The sequence below is a fragment of the Lonchura striata genome, chromosome Z (assembly GCF_046129695.1).
Source record: "Lonchura striata isolate bLonStr1 chromosome Z, bLonStr1.mat, whole genome shotgun sequence".
In the NCBI taxonomy this organism is placed as follows: Eukaryota; Metazoa; Chordata; class Aves; order Passeriformes; family Estrildidae; genus Lonchura; species Lonchura striata.
In genome coordinates, this window is record NC_134642.1 from 35,234,209 (window position 1) to 35,255,939 (window position 21,731).

Consider the following 21,731-nt stretch of genomic DNA (forward strand, 5'->3'; position numbering starts at 1 on the left):
ATGTGTCACTGCTAGAGTGCAATAGAGAAAGGTGGAAATGGCAATACAAAGAAGGGAATTCATTACATTTAACACCGAAAACAGCTACGAAGAGCTGGAGTGCTATTTCCTGTAGCTCAAATTTGTACATTGGCAGCAAATGCTCTGTCAATTAGGTCCTGCTCCTGAATCCACCAGGCTCATCAAAGGTTCGATCATTTAATAAGAGCCATTTGATTTCTATGCTACCAGGAAATTCTAATTTGTTTAAATCAGGCAGAAAAATGAAGCACGTTTGGTGTCAGTGGATGATATGTTGAATAGGTACAATCTAGAACTAATAAGTTGTCGGACATCCTATATAGACAGCAGAAGATGCAGTACAGGGAAACAACAACCAGATCACTTCTTCATCAGGCTGCTGGCTAATCTGACCCAGTTTTTGCCCTAAGTAAAAGGGACACATAAAGGACTAACGAGTTCTGGAAAAATTTTTTGTGGCGAATAATAAAATTTATTTAATATCAATAATAAATCATATCCTTTTGTACAAAATACTTGTCAGAAACAAAGCAAAGCTTAGTAACTCTGATATGCTGAATCACAGTGAAAACAGAATGGAAATACTGTTTAAGAGAATATTATGCCCATGAAGTAAGTCTAAGTATTTTAATAGATCATGATAAATTCAGTGGGATGTTTACGTCTGCATTGAAGATTAATTTGATGACTGCTACCTCAAAATACATTATGTAGGCATCCCTGCAAAACAGATAATTATTCTGGCTGTTCTTCCAGAAAAAAAAATCTTCCATCTTTAGCTAAGTGAGTCTGATGTAGTTAAAAGCATAAAAGCCAGGAGAAACTGAGCTTATTCCATAGCATAGAAGTCCAATAGCTGTGCTGGTTTCCCACACTTTCTATGCTATTAAGCATCCACAGAACAGAAATCAATGTGGCTCACACATGTAAGGGTAGTACACACAAACTAAGTAAATAAAGCTGAGGACTGAGGGGAAAAAACAATCACGCAGTATTACTCAGTACCATTGCCCATGAGATATTACAGCGAGGACAGTGGATGTGCACACGTGCAATGTCCCATGGTACTTGATATGTGCTTTCCAAATCATGCCCTCCCATGTGCAGTGGTGGAATCAAGTGATTTCTGTTGTAGCTAATCCCTGTCTACTGGCCTGCCTTCATACACAACAGATAAAGAGAAGCAAAGCCAAACGTTATGGCAATTGTAAATGAAAGGTAGTTAATTTAACAGACCCATTTCCAATTGTCTCTTAATTGCTTACATAGTTGTAACTTAAATTGAAATGACCTTTTCAAGAAATTATGTACAAAAAAAATAATGTGTAATGCTTTTATCTGTTACCTCTGTTATCTCCAGCCATTGCTGGAGGTGTTCAGTATTGACTAGCATTATGTGGTAGGGTATGTGAGGAAATATGGAAGCACAAATGAGGTCCTGTGGTCAAACAGAATGCGTAATTAGTAAATACCACAAAAGGTCTTCCATGCCCTCCTCAGTGCAAATAAATTTTTCAGTACTGATAAAAATTTTCAATATCCTTCTTTCTCTTGCATATGTACTAGCAATTTCTAGTCTGAAGCCCAGTTCAAAGTTTACAGCTGTCAAAAACCAAAAGCGTTGCTCCTCACCATACAGCGACAAAGGGTTATCCTTCTTGAGATGAGGCCTCTCCAAAATTATCAGAGATTGGTGCTCAGAACCAGCACCAGAAAGACAAGCTTTTCAGAATAAGAAGCTAAAGTTCAACTTGGCATTCCCAATCCAGGCTCCAACACCTTCCCAAACTCTAAGAGGAGAGTACTCAGGAGTAAGACTGTCAGGTGTGAACCAGGTTTAAGAACTGCAACTTGACAAAACTTAATGAAAAGTCACTCCAGGGCACATCTTAATGCTCCTGCCTAAATGTTGCAACTTCCCTTGTTTTAACATTAGCTCCTTTCCCTATAAACAAGAAGCTGTGCAGATGGGGCACTTTGACTGCACTGCAGTGGCTACTAGCATTGGGTAAGGGTAGCCAGGTCTTGGTCCGACCAGGGGTAAGGGGGGACCAAGCCTTGAGCCCCAGAGCCTGGTGGAGGTGGCTGGGGCATGGAGCCCATGGTGGGCAGGGTACTGTGGGGCACACCTTGCAAAACCTGTCAGCAGCAAATGTCTGTGCAGTGGTGTTAGGAAAGCAAACAGCACAAGTGCCAGGCTGAGAACAATACAGAGAGTGTTTTAACAAAGGAAAAGCTACAGCACAGCTAACCTGTAGTGGGTTAACTGAAAAATGGAGCCAAAACAGGGAGAAAAAGGACAAAGACACAGATGAAAAGAAGAATGAAAATTACATGTTTGGAAAGAAAAGCACAAGAGGGCATAAATGGTTATCGCAGGAAGGCAAGAAAGGGCAGCAAAAGACTTGAGGTAAGGCAGAACAAGTATAACATTGACAAACTACAAATGAAACGTGTGATCTGATGTAAGCCTGCAGTCACTGTTACTCAGTTCGAACAGCGACGACAACAACTTCTGGGTCTGGCACATGCATACCCTGATAATGTAGAGCAGAAACAGCTTGTACCTGGGATCACCCAAGACAGCTACTAACGTAACAGACTGGAGAAGAAAGCAGGTGGTTGCAAGGGCAGTGTGAAAAGAGACAAGCAAGCACTGATGCAGCAAACCTGTTTAAGGACAACTGTGAACAATGGCAGTGCAACAGAAAGATTGGGATCTTCCTCACAGATCTATCAAGTGTGAAACATCAGGCCTAATATAATCAGTGCTCCATGAAAGAAGGGCTGTGAGTTTGTCAGGTTTCCTTCACAGCTAAGATGCAGCTGTGCACTAACAGTGATACTATATCCCAGACTCCATGGGTAGGATGACAATGACACTATGTCCCAAACATCATCAAAACAGTGTTGGTTATGCAGAAGTGTGTCCTGGTATTTCTTCTTGTTTATTTCCCATCCACACACTTGTTACATTTGAATGAAGCAACTCACAGAAATATTGCCCGCCAATCTGGCCTTGTTCTTGACATTCAGTCTTTTTAATTCACACTGCTTTTGATCAGGAATTTTGATTTTTGATCACTAATTTTGATCAGAGATGATCACTGCTTTTGAGATCAGAGTTAATATCTAAATTCTTGTATTTTCCATTGTAAAACTTTCAAGTTATTTCTGAGTTCTGCAGATTTTAACCATTCTTCAAAACAATAGAGTATCTCTCATACATGACAGAAAAATCCTACCTTGTACTCTACAGAGATTTTAAACCATCTCCATTTGAAGTAGTAAAATTTGGGTTTTATTCAAGTGAAGCAAAAATGCCAGTTCTACCCACAGAACAACTATCTGAATATCTTTGAAGGGCATTCCGAAAAGGCAGCAACAATTTATTCCTTAGTCCAGAGGGAAGTTCCCCGTTACAGTCACCATATAGCAATTAAAAAACTATGGAACGTCCATAAAAACCATAAATGTCCAGGATGTTTATGGAGATTAAAAAGATATGGAGGCTGTTACTAGGAGGGTCATTTGTTACCTTCACCTGGAGTTAAACTCCACAGGATTGTACTGAGCCATTCCTTGAGAAGTGCTATTACAAAAACCATCCTAGGCAAGCAGGGCCACAGACACTCAACAGAAGTTGAGTCCTCAAAGTAGTCCAAGGATTCCTGTGGCAGTGATAATTGAAACCTTTTTGAAGACTGCAAGTCTAGTGATTCTTCACAATTCTTCATCATGACAACCACCCAATTTCATCTTTAGACACACTGTGAGGTATACAGAGACTACAGGGTATTTTCACTCTTTTTGCACCTTGAGACCATAACACTTTCTTTTGGATCCCAAAGAGAACTGAATTGAGTATTTTAGAATATCCTGTCATGCCATATTTCTCCTGTGCTTTTTAAAGTGTCTGTTTTATTACTGTGACCAGGATGTTTATTCATTCCATAACTCAGAGCTTTATTATTGCAGTGAATCATGAACTGAGTTTCCAACTTCAAAGTGAAATTTAAAAATTAAATCCAAGAAGAATAAAAGAATTGAAGAATTGTTTTCTCCTCCTTTTACTCTCAAACCTAACAAGAACATGAGTCTTTGCAGTTTTGCAGTGCTTTTGCTTTTGTAAGAATGATCTTTTTAGTGGGTTTCAAAAGGAAAATCACAGTGACAACAGTTCTGTCTCCTCTTAAGCAAAGTTATAGTAGTCCTACTAGGATTGCCCTTTTAATAATATTTATAAAGCACTCCTACAGGTCAGAAATTAAGCCAATATTGTGACAGACAATCTAAAAGTTCTACTAATTTACAAACAAGTTTTATTTGAAAAAAACCCAACCAAGAAATTGAAGTACCAAGCAGTTCTAACAGACATGACTTGACATATGTGCTTTGGATTCCTGTGCATGAAATGAAATGTATGTGACACAGCTGTAAATTAAAAACTGGGAGTATCTGAAGTTCTTTCCAAAATGGAAAAGTTGCTGAGCTGAGTGCATCTTGACTTTATCTGAAATTCAGGATGATGTAAAGAGAAAAGCTCATGTCAATGATGTCAGACTGATGGAATTAAGTCAACAGTGGAAAAACACACCCCCACCCCCAGAAGTATTGGCAATTCAGCACTAGGATGAACAAAAGACCAGAGAACATACAAACGGGGGACACTCATGACTCAGAAGTTAATTTGGCTTAAGGTAATAACACATATTTTCCTTCAGTTTTTATTTCTGTCATCTGACTGTGAACCTAAAAGATCTTCTGATCATCTCTATGGCACTGGGTAGCCAGAAGTAAGCCTCCAGACTAATCCTTGTTTTTCTACTGACTGGTCTCTTGAGTTGTCTTTCAGTATCCTCTGCTACTCTGTAAATGTCAACAAACACACCACTAAAGCCAGAAGTTGTGATTTTGCTCCAGCGCCTTAGTAAGAGAAAACTGATCTTAAAACAAGTCACAGACAACTTTTGTGCACTTAGCCAGATTTTCCTGATTACAGTCTCAGAACTGTGATGATTCCATCTATCCCTGCACAGTAAGAGTTTGTTACTCAGACTGGTATAAAAAATAATGTTATAATCACACCATCTCCTCATCAAAAACTGCAAGCTGTAAGTGTATAAAATGACCAAAACTATATTTTGGCACACTGAGAAACATGAGATTAAGTGATTAATTCACACCCTCTACATGTGAAGAGCAAAACATGATGAGTTCAAGAGGGTTTGACTTGTCTTTAAAACAATGAATACAAAAAACTGTGAGAATGAGTCATGTGAGACCCTCCCTGAGTGATGATATGAAATTTTATTTCAGGAAATTGTTCTCTGCCAGTGAAAAACTCCTCTCTAATTAGTGCTGGTTGTACTACTATATGAATCAACATCAGCAGGTAAAATGGAATTACACAAGTCTAAGACAGAGAAAAGAACAAAATCCAGTTTAGTTTTGGGTAGAAAGCTACTCTTTAATTTCCTGCTACAATTAATGTTGGCAGCCTTGTTTCACATCCCATGTGGTTTACGAGTTTTGCTCAGAATATTTAAAATTTTTTGAAGACATAGCCTCAGAACATGTTTAAGGAAGTTTTATAGAAGTTACCATGTTATTGCTCAGTCACTGGTCTTTTGCACTATTCCTGGCAGGCCCAATACAGTGAACCACAAAGAAGAACATAATGATTTCCTTTTCAACAGGAAGGCATTGACACCAATATTTTTGAAATTTTTGAGGTGTAGAATTTTAGTAATCATCAATAAGCACATATTTGTTCATAGTAGACTATTTCTGATGGGTCTTTGAATTTTCCTGCGTTTTTGGGATCCAGCTTTTCAGCATCATACTAATAGGGGATCTTCCTATGGTACAAACTGTTAGATTCCTATGCCTATGAACAAATATCAACTGTACATTTTTTAAATTGTTAACAGAAGTCTGAGACACTCTCAACAGTAATATAAAGAAATTGTTAATGAGATTTTTCTATTTGTGATTTTATTAACTAATGCAATATGCTGTGTTACAGGTCTTCTAAATTTGATATGTTATGGATAGTATTTTACCAAATTTTTCAACTTGAGAAATGTCAAAGGGTATACTGATATATTTTAAGGAAACAGAGACTAAATGATAGGGCTAGAATCAGAAAACATCAGGCCAAAAAGTAAATGTAAAAACTGAAATAAGTGACACCATTTTGTATTACAGCCATAGGTGTATATTTATTCTGGTTTTCCAAAAAGTCCGAAGGGACTGCACAAATTGGCATCTGCCTTAAGAATCAGCCTAGGCTCATTCACAAGCTCTGAATATCTGACAAAAAACCCCTAATTTTAAATAAACACTCCTTTTTCAGAATATTTGATCTTTGCTATTCTGAGCAGATACCAAATTATTTTTAATGAAAGCATACAAAAAAAGAGCAAAATATTTCTGTAGAAAGCTGACATTCAAGAAACTCAACAGAAAGGCAGAAGTTACAGCAAAATGTTAGATCTGAAAAAACTCAAAACAGAGGAAAAGGATTAGATGGCAAAAGTAAACATACAGTCTGCTTGCAACAACAACATGTTACAACATTTTAGACCTACTTGCATTTACTGGCATGTCTAAGAAGTAAACTCGTCTATAAAAACCCATAATGTTTGCTCTCTGTCATTGATTTTGAGGCCAGAGTGATCTGGAACAGTTGAACAGGTTTACATTAACTATTATACTTGAAATTTGCAAGCTATAAAAACCATGGATTTGTTTTCTAAAACACTGCACTCTTTAAAGACTCTACCAAAAGAACGACACTATTTCTATTTAAAAACCCTTCCTTGGCAGATGTTCATTAGTGTTTAATGGTGGTCACAGCTGGATTAAACTCAGGAAAGCTGAGCTCAGCACTTCCAAGCTTGGAAGCTTATTTGCATCTCTACAGACAAATTCTTCTTCAGCTGCAGTCCAGCAGATTATAGCCTGTTAAGTGTTACAGGTTTTCCCATGGCCTTCAAAGTTGAGGTGGAAGTCTCTGAGCAGGGAACCCCGCTGTGACTTTCATCACCTTCCTTTCATAGCTGGGCTAAAAGTAATGTTAAAACAGGGAATGCAGTTAGACTTTGGAAAAAATAATTATGCCTAGAGAAGGTATCTTGATTGCTTCCACCAACTTTGCACTGCACCACATATAAAGATAGTCCCCAGAGGGAATATGCAAACTACAGAGGTGACATTCGAAGCTCAAGTCAGCATCAAAATTTCCAAAGTTCTGAGTTTATGGTGAACTTCTGGGTTTCTGTCACCTTGTTTATTTCAGTGACCAAGACATTATACTGAATGACATCAGCCATCACATTCTGATGGTTACCCTAGAAATAAAGGTGCAAATAATTTCAGCTATGTCTGCACAAGATATAGTATTAGTATAGTATATAGTATAATATGATTAGCTTCTGCATGTAGGCCGAGCACAGACAGAGACAGGCCCAAGATAATAAAAATACATATAAGTATACTACTGCTATTGCTACTACTACTACTACAACTAATAACTGTTTTAATTTCAAAATAGGAAAAAATGTTGGTAACTTAGGAAATGTGAAGATCATTATTTCTTCAGAAGCTCTCAGCTGTTTCTTTTGAAAAGGTAAGAAAAAATACAGGTAATATCAGACAATGTCCAGGCAATCTCTTTAACAAATTAATTTTTCACAAAACAATAGGAAGCAGAAATACGCAACAGCTTAGTTTTAAAAAATAAAAAGATGTCCAAGCAGTTATATCCAGTAATGGTCCTCTAAGTTTTAATATTAGGCTCACCCTTCTTCCCTGAAATAGAAGAGTAATAAAATAAACAAGAGGGCCTGACATGAAGACAGAGGCTTCACTGGTGATAGAGAAAATTCCATCTGTATTTTACAATATGTCTCTCATTTCCTTTTCTCACCAGCCAGCCAAGAGACTTAACTGATGCAGGACTCAGAGAAAAAGAGATGTGGAGATATGATGTCCATACACGTTGTCCTGGTAAAAGTGTGCAGACGTTACAGCAGGAAAAAAATGGCAACTGTTCTGAAAAGAGAGGACAACTGAAACATGACAGATTATATTTCCCACAACAGCACCATGTTCCCTCTGCTGCACCACATGCAGTCAGGATCAGCTCCACAAGGGATCTCGGAGTACATATTGCTGCTCTTGGGCAACGAAAACATAAAATTAACAGTGAAGTTACAATCCACAGCTCAAAAGCTTACACACTTTGATCTTCGCACTTACAGGACAAACAATGTGTTTTGATACAACTATCTGACACAATTTTGCCATTATGTCAGATTCCCAGGAACCTCACTGATGTAGACTTTGATCAGTGTGACAGCAACTGAAGATAGCTGGGACTTTGCATGCACACACCACATCTCCCTTCTCCCCCCAAGCCCATCCTCCCTGTCCCTCCCACCCTTTTTTCCCTTTCCTTGATGTTCAGTGTGGTTCCTCCCTAAGACAGGAACACCAGGTGGGTATTGCAGGAGGAACTGTCAGTATGATTGCACAATTAATGCATTCCAGAGATGAGGGAGATGACATGTTTTCATTTACTTTGGAGCACATCAACCAGTAAAAGTGTATGAAATGCTGCTGGAGACCAGGACAGCTGGGCCAACTGACCTCCCAAGGTTGTAGGCAGCTTCTGGGTGGATGCCCCCTCCCTGCCAGGGATGCCTCCAGGGCCCCTCCAGCCCTTTTGGATATCTGAGTAAAAGTGAGTAAGATTCAACCAAATTTGGAGAAAAGATCCTAGAGCATCTCCATAGGAGCTTTGTTGCTTTGTAGTTCTAAAGTCTGCAAGGCTGAAGTCTGTAAACCTGTATATTTCTAGCTGAACCTGCTTACATGACGCCTCTTTAGATACTGTAATTCATTGCAGTAGATTATAAAGTTGCTATTTAGATACTGAACTGGCACTACTTAGATATTGTATTAGCCATAAATCCAGTAATAAACATCCTGACAAATCTTGTGTCCTACTTCTCATGTGTAGCCAAGAACACTTCCCTTTACAACTCTGCTACACAGTTTGGTCCCTTTGCTGCCCAGGAAGTATCCCATGCTATCAGGGATTTCCTTCAACGTCTCAAGACACATATAACAAACCAAAACATTAAATCAAATCACTTCCTAAACCACTGTGTTTGCCTTAAGCAGGAGACAAAGGATATTTAATAGGTACAAGCTGGATAATCTCTCTGTGGGTTTCCTGCTACTATCAAAGCAAGAGAGCCCAGGGAGTCTTTCCATGATGCAATCAGTTGTTCCTGATCTCTACAAATAAGCCTGGCATCGTTTCTTTAACATCTGTAGCATGGTGATGTCAAAATAGCTCCACTGAACACTTCACAGGGTGCTATGGATACATGCCACCACTGTTGCCCTAAAGCTTTCCTTGTGTGGGCTGTACCACTTTCCTTTTCCCTGGGCTTCTTGGCATGCTTTCTGGGTGCAAAGACATGGAATCTTACCTTCTGATTTCAAAGGGCTTAATTCATGCCCTGAAGAAAGGAGCTGAGGTGCTTTGATCTGCCATATGAAGATATTGATCTGCCACCTGGAGATACTGATCTCTCCTCCCTGCCTGCAGTTCCTTGCCAGCTCCTCCAGCAAGCACAGGAAGAAGAAGGCTCCAAGGCCACTTGCTGTCCCCTGGCCCAAGAGCCTGTATGACCAGGTGGTATAATGGACTAGGCAAGGGAAGCAGCTGGATGCTACCACTGGGGTGGTGGCGGGGTGGGCTGGGGGCACAGTGGGGAAAAGAGTATTTTCCAGCCAAATCAGTTCATCAAGCCAGTCTTCCATGTGACTGCGAAAAAAGCTTTTGCCAGGCATGTGGGAGGTAGCCATGGTTTGGAAACAAGCAACCAGGCACAGATAAGCCCATTTCTTTCTGTGGCAGTGAAAGCATTTATTTTGGGGAATAACGAAAACAAGAAACCACCCTTGCTCCTCATAAGGTGCCTTAAGGCTGAGTGCCAGTGATTTTGTGCAGCTTAAAAATGACTAGGGTACACTGGGTGGAGTAAGAGACACAAGCAGAAGTACATTTGGTCCCTTGTCTTGGCCTGTGGTGTGGCTCTAGCAGCAGGAATGAGCATGAAAGACAAAAGATACCAGCTTGTACTGTTTTCACATGCCACACATGAACTTAATGAGAACAATTTATACAAATTAAATGAATTAAATTTGGGAGAATATTTCTGTGTTGACTGTATAACCAGCTCCAGCAACTTAGGCTCCAAAAACTCTGAGAACCATGTCTATTAAATACAAATAAGCAAGATGGTCTAGGAAACAACAACAGCATGAAGTTTTAGAAAAGTTTACTTTATTTGAAGCCCAGCTTTGCTTTATTTGAAATATGAAAAGTTGAAGGTGCTTTTTGACAATTCTTCAATTTTTCTTAATCTTTAACTATGTTTGTTAGTTCTACCAGGAAGAATAAAATGAAAAGTCAAATTATCAGTAAAAATATGATTTTCAAGGTATAAATTATTCCAACAAAACCAGAAACCAAAGAAAATGGGAAATACTACAGTATACCATGTAAGATTTCCAGGTTAATTTCTAGATGATTTAAGCTTGGGGAAAGCATTCAAATGAAATCAAAACATTTCAATGAAGAGAAAAAGGAAAATTATGGTACTCTAGAGACTGTAGGAATAACTGTAAAACAAAACTCAAAAACTTTAGTAGTTTTTGTGATCTTATCTTAGCATAAGAGAGAAAAATCGTTGGAAGATGGGAAGAGTAGTGAGAATAGATTCAGGGTCCACATGACAAAACAGATAAAATAAAACATGTGCCAGTAGCAGAGCTAACAAGGCCATCAGCTAAGTCTTCTTTACACATCCCGCTACAAAACCTAGTCTTTGAATGTTTTAATCTTTGCTCTAACATATTTATTTGAGGTGACAATCTCAGTATCAGGTGCCTGTTTTTTATGGAAATCTCCAGCTCAAATGGTTTGTTGATCTCTTAGTGCTTTGCTCATGCTATGTATTCTGGGTTCTTCATTTTGAAAACAGCTTTTGAATTAGGAACACCACATAATTTTGTGGAAATTTGCTCCAGTTCCACTATAGGTTCCACATGGTGCCTAAATTTGCACTGGTCCCTGTCACAAGGCACAGTTTTATCACGTGAGGCACAGATACTTTCTTGCAGTGACTGCTTATATAATGCTATTATAGGTCAGTGTAGGTCTCAGTCTGTTGGTGAGATGTTTGTGCTGTTATCTGAGCTGGGAAACCAAACATAGGAGTGATCCCTTTTGAGTCCTAAGGGCATGGAACATGGTGGCACATGTTGGAAATTCCTATGAGAGTGGCAAAATGCTGACAGATTAATCTACACCTGGCCCCCAAACATGCCTATGTATGTCTCACTGAACCATAAATCAAATATGTTTTTACAAGTTCTCTTTTAGAAATCACTCAGCAGATATATTGAGCTCAAATCAGGATCCTTTTTCCCATAAAAGTGCCAAGTATCCTTTCCAAACCAGGTTAAGTGAGGAGCAGATTAAAGTATCAGTTGCTTAAGCATCTAGAGAAGCAACATTACAAAGGAGTACCTCTAATGCTGCCTTGTAGAAGGTAAGTCAAAATACCATCACCCACTGTCACTGCAGAAAGCCTGTAAACTTCTTCCAAACAGCTGCTATTACATTTGACAGCAGGTGACTTGCACAATGGGGCTCTCTGTGCTCTCCCAGATATATCTCCTTCCCTGGCTTTGTCAGAGTTGGAAAGGAATATCAACATCCAATCCTAAATTGTTTTCAGACAAATCTATCAAAAAAGCTAAAGAACAGATATTTTAAAATAAATATGCTAAGACTTCCCTGTCTGAAAAAGAGATAGCTAAGTACTGAGATTTGCAAAACTAGAAAAAGATGACCTGACTGATTAGTCACTGTCTCTTTAAAAAAAAAAACACACAAAAACAAACAACCCCCCCCCCAAAAAAAAACCCCAAAAAAACCAAAGGAACAAAAAACTAACCATACCAAACCCCCCACCCCTGCAAAACCATAGAAACAACACCCCCCCCCACCCCAAGAAAAATGAAACATCCCAAAAAAACATAAAAGAAAAAAAAAGCTAATGCAACTAGGAAGTAGCAGATTCAAAGGAACAAAATGTACTTTTTTTTCCACACAGCTTGTAGCTGAGCTGTGAAGATCCTTACTAAATGGCATTTAGGATCCTAAAATTTTCTACATCTGCATGTTCAAAAGGGCACCTGTCAACTTCAGAGGAAAAAGTAGTCAAAGGTAATAAATATCAAGGTACCGCCTCTGTCTCCAAACCCCAGAGACACACAACACCAGAGGAAGGTATGTTATTCAGTGATTGCTCCACTCTGCTATTCTTCACTGTGCATTTGGCAAGCAAATACTGGAGATACCGGAGATAGGATACAAAGCTAACAGAATTTTAGGTTTTCACTGACACAGCTATTACTCTTTCACAATTCTTTTGAAAAGACAGGCCTGCAAGGAAGACAGACATGAGTAGCAACTTGTGGTAATTTTCTACTACAAAGTAAAATATGTTTTCTACTACAAAGTAAATTACATTTTATATAATCAGTCAACCTAGTTTTGCTATCCCTTGTCAGTACATCACAAAATTAATAAAACTTGCTACGTAATGCAAACCTGATACAAGCTCTTTACTTCTAATAAAGAAATACTGGACAAACTCATGTCAGTTCACAGCTCTGTGCCAACAATTCCTATTTCACTGCCAGAAGAAAACCCAGGTTAAGTACAGTGTATACACAGAGAGCTCAGAAGGAGGTGTATGGCAGAGGTAGCATGAAATTCACAGTTTTTAAATGTGTTTTAAATGTGTAAAGCCCTCTACTTCTTCTCTTGAACTCTGCCCTGTCTTCTGTATGTAAATGGCACCTCTCAGGCTCACTTACAAATTACTATATAAGTGTGGGAGTGCAGCCAAGAATGGGAAGTCTAAGCTGCATTCCCTGTTTAGTTCACAGGCAAAGTAGTCTCTTTAATACATTTTACAAAAATAGGCAATTTGTTGTAAGGAAGAACATACCAAACAAAAGGAAAGGCAGCTTAATGAAGTCTCTTAACAACTAGTCATTTAGGACCTATAAGACCAGTAGGTATTCCCTTGTGAAAAAAAGCCTCCTAATAATTTTTCCATTACCAAAATAAATACAGCATTCATGGTGTTTTTTTGACTGCTCTAAATCTACCACTTCCAATAGCCAGCAGCAACTGGAAGTTCCACAGCCAGCCTTTCTGAATTCCAGGCAGAGCTATGACAAGCAGGATTCATTTGAAGAACTAGAGGAACAGAGTGTTTCCTAAGCTTTTGCCATATGCTTATTCTGCTGCTGAGATTGTACCAGAGATGGATGGAAAAAGACTTATTTATTGCATGTTATGATCTGTCCCACTCCACATGCCACCATCTCCCCTTGCAGATCTCGTGGAGCAGTTCTTGTGGCATTTACTCTGTCTGTGGTTTCTGAACTACACATAAGGCGGAAGATGCACAGGTTTGGGATCCAGTCACTGATGATAGACCACAATCAGTTTGAGAGATTAATAGGAGGAATGAAGAAAAGGGAAGGGAGCTATCATAGCATGTAAGCCTGTAAACTCTCAGAAGAGCCAAAAGTACATCATTTTCAATCCCTCAAGAATCAAGTCTGGCAAGAATCAGATCAATTTCTGAAAGCTGTTACAGTGCAGTAGGGCCCAGGACACAACAGGAAGAAAATGTGCCTAGTGGAATAATCTAATCTAAGTGTACAGTTTAAATGAAAACTGAGCACACTTGGTGCCAGGCACTTAGGAAGGTGAGAGTCAAAAGAAAGGCAATGCTAGGACTTTTTAAGTCCAGTTTGTAAAAAGCCAAGAGCTAACATTCTTGTGATGGGAAGGTCAGAGAAAACATTCCCTTTCATGCTGTTTCAGAGCATTGAGTATCTCAGGTTTTGTCACTTAACCTAGTGACAGAAATATTTTTGCACTTCTCATCTTCTTCTTTTCTCATCCACTTCTTCCCTCCCTAAGGTCTTTGTTTCCACTCATGTATTCCCTGCATTTTTCCTCAAGGTGCTCTCACAGAATGGGTCAGGGCCTCTTGTCCTATTGCTCAACAAAGCCTCATCCATCCTCTTGACATCTTCTTCCCTCTACCCCTATTTTCTTTCATTTTCTCTTTGATATTCCACACTGCCCGACTTCAAGTAAACACTCATGGGTGCATGAGGGAATGTGTGACACATCATTTCTGAATGACAGCAGACTGCTTGCTGAGGGACAGACCCTGGTGCGGTCCCAGGACACAGTTATTTTTTCTATTTAGGATTAAGAGTTCCCAGCAAACCTCCTGAAGTGGGAATGAGCTAATTTAGCTGAATTCAGGGAGAGAAAAAAAAAATCAATCCCAAAAAATTTATGAAAGGCTCTAACTTGGTATCTTTAATTAGAGTGCATGCAAAACTTGCCCTGCCTGCTCCACAGGGAACACTGAGTTTTTGCTATAGAGACAACATAGGTCACTACTAAAATTCAAAAAATACATTTTGGTAAGCATTGAGCAAGAACATATGAAGAACTAGGAAAAATTAATATTAGGAATAACATATTAGAAAGACATTCTTCAGCCAGAGGGTAGTGAGGCACCAGAACAAGTTGCCCAGAGAAGTTGTGGATGCCCATTTTGTGGAGGTGGTCAAGGTCAGGTTGGATGGAACTCTGAGCAACCTGGTCTACTGAAAGATGTCCATGACAATGGCAGGGGTGTTGGAACTAGATGGGCTTTAATGTCTCTTCCAACCCAAGCCATTCTATGATTCTATGATTTGTGTGAATTGTTTTGCTACCTGAAGTCCAGAAGGGTCCATAAGAACCACAGCTCTGCTATGTGACTGTGCAAACATACCCAAGCATGTTTAAAGACTGAACAAGAAACACATCAAACAAAACTCACAAGTGTTAAAAATGAAATGGTATCAAGTCCTTAAAATACTGCAAAGCTTTCTCCAAAAGTGAAGATTCTGCTGCCACAGAATCTTTGTCATCCTTTCTAAATTCCTTGCATAATGTGGGTGTTACAGCATTTAGTCATTTGTTACAGAATGTAGAAATGGATTTACTTTTGTCACAGGCACTGTGGTGAGAAATCTCTTGTTGACACAATGGCAATTTCTTCTATGAAAATTGTCTTTTAAGTTCACATCAAAGATACACTGAATAACCATTAACATTTCAACATCTTTTTAGAAAGCTGGGTTGTAATTTAGGCATGTCAAGATCATAGTGACTCCTAAGCAATTAAAGTCCTATCACTAAAAAGAATGCAAATTAATTATCAAATGAACACAGGGTGGGGCAGCTCTGCCATGCTTACTCATGCAGAACACGGGTGTACCTAGACAATTCCCCCATGGGACCCTTCTGCAAAATGCACTACAAGCCTGTTAAGATTAGATTGAGAAATGTAGTAAAACGTTCCTTCTCTAACTTCTTAAAGCAAACACGTTACTTCTAAGGAGACCAAACTAGTGTGCTTCTGGGGCAGTGCATAGGTTAATCTCAGTCACCAGCAGATTTATGTTTTCTTTTGCTGCAGCTGCACAGTGAAAAAAACATGCTTAGATATATAGGAAGAAAATATGGAATAAGTATGAGCCAACCTTCCTCAATTCCAACTGCAACAAGCCTGTCAGGATGGGAAATGCCTAATTGCTGGCATGCCATATGTTCTTTGCTTTGACATGTGCTTTGCCAGTGAGATTTACATCCCTTCAGCATGAAACAACAGACTCATGAGACAGAAAGATAGTTCTAATTCAGGCTTTGGATAAAAGAAGGCTGTAGGGATTATGCAGAGTTTCTGTGCATTTCTCTTCTTGTAGTATCACAAACCTGTCCTTTGCTTCCTGCTCTTATCACACTATCCACTCTTCAAAATGTGCTCAGCCCCCCATTTTCCATTCAGACCATCTTTTTCTTTTCTTGGTATGTCACCACAATCCTTCAACACACAGCAAGCTGCTGTGCAGGTGCCTTCTCTTTCAGCCTGTCCATAACAGTCCAGCTGGCTCTCTAGCTGTGTACCCAGCGCTGCAGGTCTCAGACAACACTGACCCTCATCTGCCCTTAAGTTATGCAGTACAAATCACCTTTAGGTATTTTGGAATACTTGCATTATGTTAACAGCAGCAGGTAACAGGCACAGGCTCTACAGAGAGATGGGTTCAACTGCGCTTCACGTAAGTTTATTCTAAAGAAGTATCCAATCAAAATTTCAGTATTTCAAGAATATTCTCCTGGAATATGGAGACATCACTACAGGAAGGAGCTGCAAATGCATAGAAATGCTTAAGTAAAGCACATAGGCATCTACAGGACCACCAAGATGCCTTCAGCTCACATCCACACAGCTGCAAAAATACAGCCCTTGCCTGTATCCCTTCCTCCCAGTTTAGGTTTTGTCCCCACTGAATTTGAACCTATTGGCTCCTCCACACTGCTTTGGCACCAGCAAGGGGTCACTGAACACACACAAGAGACAGGCTTCCTGCTCTCACTTCCCAGGCTTGGCCACATCCCAGCCCACAGCAGCTGTCTCTGGCTGCTGCAGACATTCTGCTTCATCTCTGCAGCCTGGGGACACAGCGTGCTCTGACAGCCTCCACCGGGAGCACACAGAGGCTCATCAGTGCTAATTACTGGGAGAGCCTAAGCAAACTGTGATGTCAGGGACTTTGGAGATTCCAGTTTCTAAATGCAAGCAAGTTTCTACTGAGCACACACACAGAGAACTGAGTTCTTGCAGGAGCACCAGAATTTGAGCATACATTTTCACATACAGAATAAAATAAAATTCCATCATAAACTACAGCTAACTGTGAATACTTCAGTAGGAAGACTGAGGCGAAATGTGACCACATAATATGTTAGCACCACTGCCTACACTCATTCTGCCATCAGTGAGCTTGCAAGTGCAGAGGAGGACATAAAGTTGTGTTTATTTATAATGGATCTCTTTATGAGAAAAACAACAATTTAGGTTAGGAGAGACTTCTTGGGGCTCATCTTGTTTAGCCTCACGGCCTAAGTAGGACCTTTGAAGTTAGATCAGTATGCTGAGGGCCTTGCACTGTCCTGCTTCAAGTACTTTGAAGATGAAGATCCTGTGTCTGCAGAAGAATGTTTTTCTTATGTTCATGTGAGTCATCTTTTCTTGCAGTTTGTGAACCATTGCCACTTCCTACTTCCTGTAAATACCTCTCAGAAGAAACTGGCTTGTCCATGAAAGCTCCTGTAGGTAACAAAAAACAAAGCCAGATTCTTCCACTTCCCTTGTTTATTGTGTGTTCCTGCTCTCTACCCATCCTAGTGTCCCTCTGCTGGACTGCCTCCAGCTTGTCAGCAATATTTGCAAGTATTTATAAAGCTCTCCAGATTGCTCAATCCCACAAGAACACACTAGCTTAACAACAGTAATATAAATATTATGAATAAATTTTACAGATCCTTCATGATTCATTAAAGAAAATAATTGCAAGCAAAATTGTAGATCTAGCCAGTAATTACCACAGTACAGGGCAGTTTCTGAAGGTGTATTGTACAGTAAGATTAAAAAATAAAGCTTATGCAATAATACAACTATTAGGTAGAAAATGCCCCAAGGTATTTGGGTACTTACATCCAACCGAAAGCATGTTGCGTGTAAGTACAGGGTTACAAATTTTGAGGCACAAGTACTTTCTTTTGGAATATCCCACATCTAGCAAATTCCCATATTTCTGTGAACTAAGAAGATTTTGATGTGCTTCTGAAAAATATTTCTGAAAAGTCTCATTAATCACTTTGTACATTTAAGAACTGGAAACACTTCAGTTTGTTTGAAGTGGTCTACAGAGAAGCTCTCCAAATTATCCAACTCTTGGGAAACAAAAACTGATGAAAACTCCTCCAGCATAGTAAGGGCAGTTACCTTATCCTATGGCACTGTTCTGTAGCTGTCACAAAGGGTTTTATGGATTTGTCAGGTCACAGTGAGTTCTTCTTGTCACAAAGCCTAACTCCTCACTTTTCATTTTACAGAGAAACAATGAGAAAAGCAGGAACCATGTGGTACCAGTTGTGACATTCCCGAAGGACAACAGAAATGTATTTCTGACAGTGCTTGCCACTGCAAGCAGCAGGGCTGCCAACCTCATTCCCATATTCCTAATACCAAAGCCACTGTCAATGGCTTTGGGGAAATTCAAGTCCAGGTTTCCTGGAAGCATCCTTCCTCCCCAGAGTATTTCAGAAGGGCCAGTGGACAGCTGAGATGAATCAATTCTGCCTGACACTCCTTATCCATATGATACCAGAAGTGCCATTCTACCCCCTTGGTCATGCAGTTATGGGTTAGTGCCCACCTGCACTTCAATGCTTATTCATGATCCTACTTCTCCAACTACATTTAAAAATACATTTAAATCTCTTTCATAGATAATAAATATAAAAATTTAGTATTTTGGATTAGTCTACAAAGTCACAAAAAATGCACTGAAAACACTGGTACTTATAAATTACTGCCTGTCTGATATGTAAAGGACTGTAGTCATGGTGTTGAGTGAGACTTGCAGAAACTTTGCAATGTAACTCTATATATTTATAAGTGTACTATTCTAAAATAATAAAACCACAACCACCACAAAAAAATCCCATAACAGAACAAAAACAACAACAACAACAACAGACCACTGAATGAAACCAAACCAAACCAAACCCCAAAAGTTTTCAAAATTAGCATTTGGAATTGAGGGCCTAATTATGTTGAGATTGGTGCAAGTATATTTAAAGGTCAATAACAATTTTTATTAACTCAATATGGTCAATTACTGTATTCTTAACATCATCTGACGTAATAAAAATACCAGCAGTATAGCAATAGCATTGCTAAAAGAAGGGAGAGTAAAATATTTTTTGCTTAATTTTGTGTGCGATTGTGTTCTTTGTTTCTTCTACGTGTACTGGTACAGTCATTAATATCTTTGCACCTGGTCTGCTTCCCATACACAACAAAGTGATAATAAGAGAAAAAGGGGAAAAGAAAATGTGGATACGAAGCTGCTGTAATGCTTCTCCATTTGCGGACAGGAGGAAAATGCTTAAATGTTTTAAGCATAATTTTGAAGACCAGTTATGGAAGCATCTCTTCTAACTCCTGTGCATTTCTGACAAATCTAAATAACAGATAAAGATTGCCAGTGAAGAGAAATGGGGGCCATGTGCCTGATGTGCAACGTTACCTAAAAACCCACAATAGCTGCCCCATTTCCCTCCCTATCTTTACAAAACAACTGTTGAACTCTCCTAACAACTCCCTGCTTCAGCTTCACATACTCCTTTCCTATCTGGCACAGCACCTTCTGCTATGATTTCTAAATGTCCTCTTGACACAATGCTTGTGCACGTACTGCTGCATCTGTTACTAATTAAGGAGGGATATTTAGGCTTGTTGGAGAATGACACTCTTTGGCAGAGAAAGGAAGCCTGCAAGTTAGAAACACCTTTTCACTCTATTCCTATTAATTTTTATACACAGCAAAACAGAAGGAAAAGAGACTGTGAACCCTCTACAGAAGGCCAGTATGTCTGTGCAGATTCAGGTTTCTTCCCAAGATACTGGAATTTTTTTTTGTTTGTTTCCTTTGAGCTCCCAGTATGATTGGCATTTTTCCACATACCTGTCCATGACCAACCTTTTCTATCAACAGTTGTAAAAACTCTGTCTAGGCTTTCACAGACTGAACAAAAAAGTGAAATTGCATAATTCAGCCAAAAACTATAGTATGGCACTGTAGAACAGAAACAGCAGATAAAATATCAACTTGTCAGGACATGTGCAGAGCAGAGAAGAAAGCATTTGTAGCCTACATTAGTTTAATTTGCAAACATTCTGGAGCAAACTATCAGGATATTATTAATACTAATAGAAGTGTTATAGTAAATAAAAGTATGTTCTTGCCAATATTAAAAGGGTAAATATGGTGCTGCTAATACCACAACATACCCATATAGGACAGGCTCTTCAGAGTACTGCAACTATCATATTCAGTAAGATTGTACTTCATCTTGCAGGATTCCAATACCCATGAGTTACATAGAGATGTGGTCATTTAAGTCAGCAAAGGCATGACTAATTGAATTCAATTTTAGATACCCGTGATGTATATAGCACAGTCAGCACCCTTTACAATCAGTGGAGAGAAACAGGAGACATGTAAAATTGGATGGACACTGGCTTTATGATGAACTCAGTCATGGTTGGAGCATGCCTGTCAGTCTTGTGTTACTGTCAATCTATCTTACTGTCAAAGCATCTCCAGGTAAAGGTGTTGAAAATTTCCCTATTTACTTTTGGTACCCAGGTTAACTGAGTCAGTTTGTGACAATTTTTTAATTCAGGCAATAGGCAGGACAACTGAAGGAAATGCTTTGCAGGACCTACAGTTAAGGAAGAGCTGGTAGGGGATGTGAAGGTCTACAGCAGCTTCAGCTGTGGAAACCATGCTAGTTTTGGAACTGGTGAAGGCAATGAATGAGTTACTGTAATAGAAATTCTGGTTAGACACAAAAATTTGGGTTTTTGCCCCACAGTCAGGGTGGTCAAGGACAGGTTTGCCAGACTGTTTGTGGAACATTCAAAACTTGACAAAGCCCTGAGCAACCTGATTTAAGTTTAAAGTCAGCCCTGCATTCAGCAGGCAGGTGGACTAGAGACCTGAAGAGTTTTCTTTTGATTTAAATTATTCTGTGACTGAAAGTTTCTATAACTCGAAATGAGCCATATAGAACAGATGACTAACTGTTAACTAAGAAGGCTGTCATTCTTCAGTTTTGTAAAGTGGGCTTCAGAAATTCAATTTTGGATGTAAAATCTGTAAGATGTGGGAAAAAATGCTAGGGCTTTTCTGAATCAAGACTTTCTTAAACCTAATCACTCCAAACACATTTGAAGACTCAAGATAACTTTTTTCCCTGCTGGAAAAAAGGAACAAAGAATGACTAAATGCTGAGAAAAAGAAAATCAAAACAATCTTACATATTCTGCCACACTCTGCCCTTCTTGATGAGCCAGCATTTTGCAGCTTTCATTTATACAGTATTTACAGAGTGCCTCTGATTTTCACTTTCCTCATATTGTTGTCCTTACCCTTTCCCTCCCTTACTTCAGCTCTTTTATGTATTTTTAGTCCATGTCAGCCATACTCTGCTGTCCATTCTTGACTTGAACTGCAATCCTAAAAATTACTTCATTTACTCTCTCTCTCATGTGAAGACAAGAGATAAAAACATTCAGTTGAATACACAAAAAACATGCATATACACACACTTGCTGCTTCTGTTTCCATCTAGTGGACAAATGATGTTTAATTTGATCTAACCTTCCATATACTGGTGTGTTTATTTTATGCAAAAGACCTCTACGCAATTCACAACCAAACCAAAAAATGGGTATTTGTAGAACAATGTATGAAATCTTACCAAAGAGTTTTCATCATGATAACGTTTAGAAACAGGCCTCTCAGACATCTGGCAGCAAGACTAGGCAAATGATAGTTGCACATCTCTATAAAGGCACCATAAGCATTTCCAACAGTATATCTTACTGTTT

General features: G+C 39.1%; 2 protein-coding genes across 6 annotated transcripts in view; one reads left to right on the plus strand and one right to left on the minus strand.

Annotated features, from left to right (window-relative positions):
* The window catches only part of FGF10 (fibroblast growth factor 10), a 525,855-nt gene that overhangs the window by 468,393 nt on the left and 35,731 nt on the right, over positions 1 to 21,731 (plus strand). The gene's annotated exons all lie outside the window — the stretch shown is intronic.
* GHR (growth hormone receptor) overlaps positions 1 to 21,731 on the minus strand; it is a 143,932-nt gene that overhangs the window by 18,675 nt on the left and 103,526 nt on the right. The gene's annotated exons all lie outside the window — the stretch shown is intronic.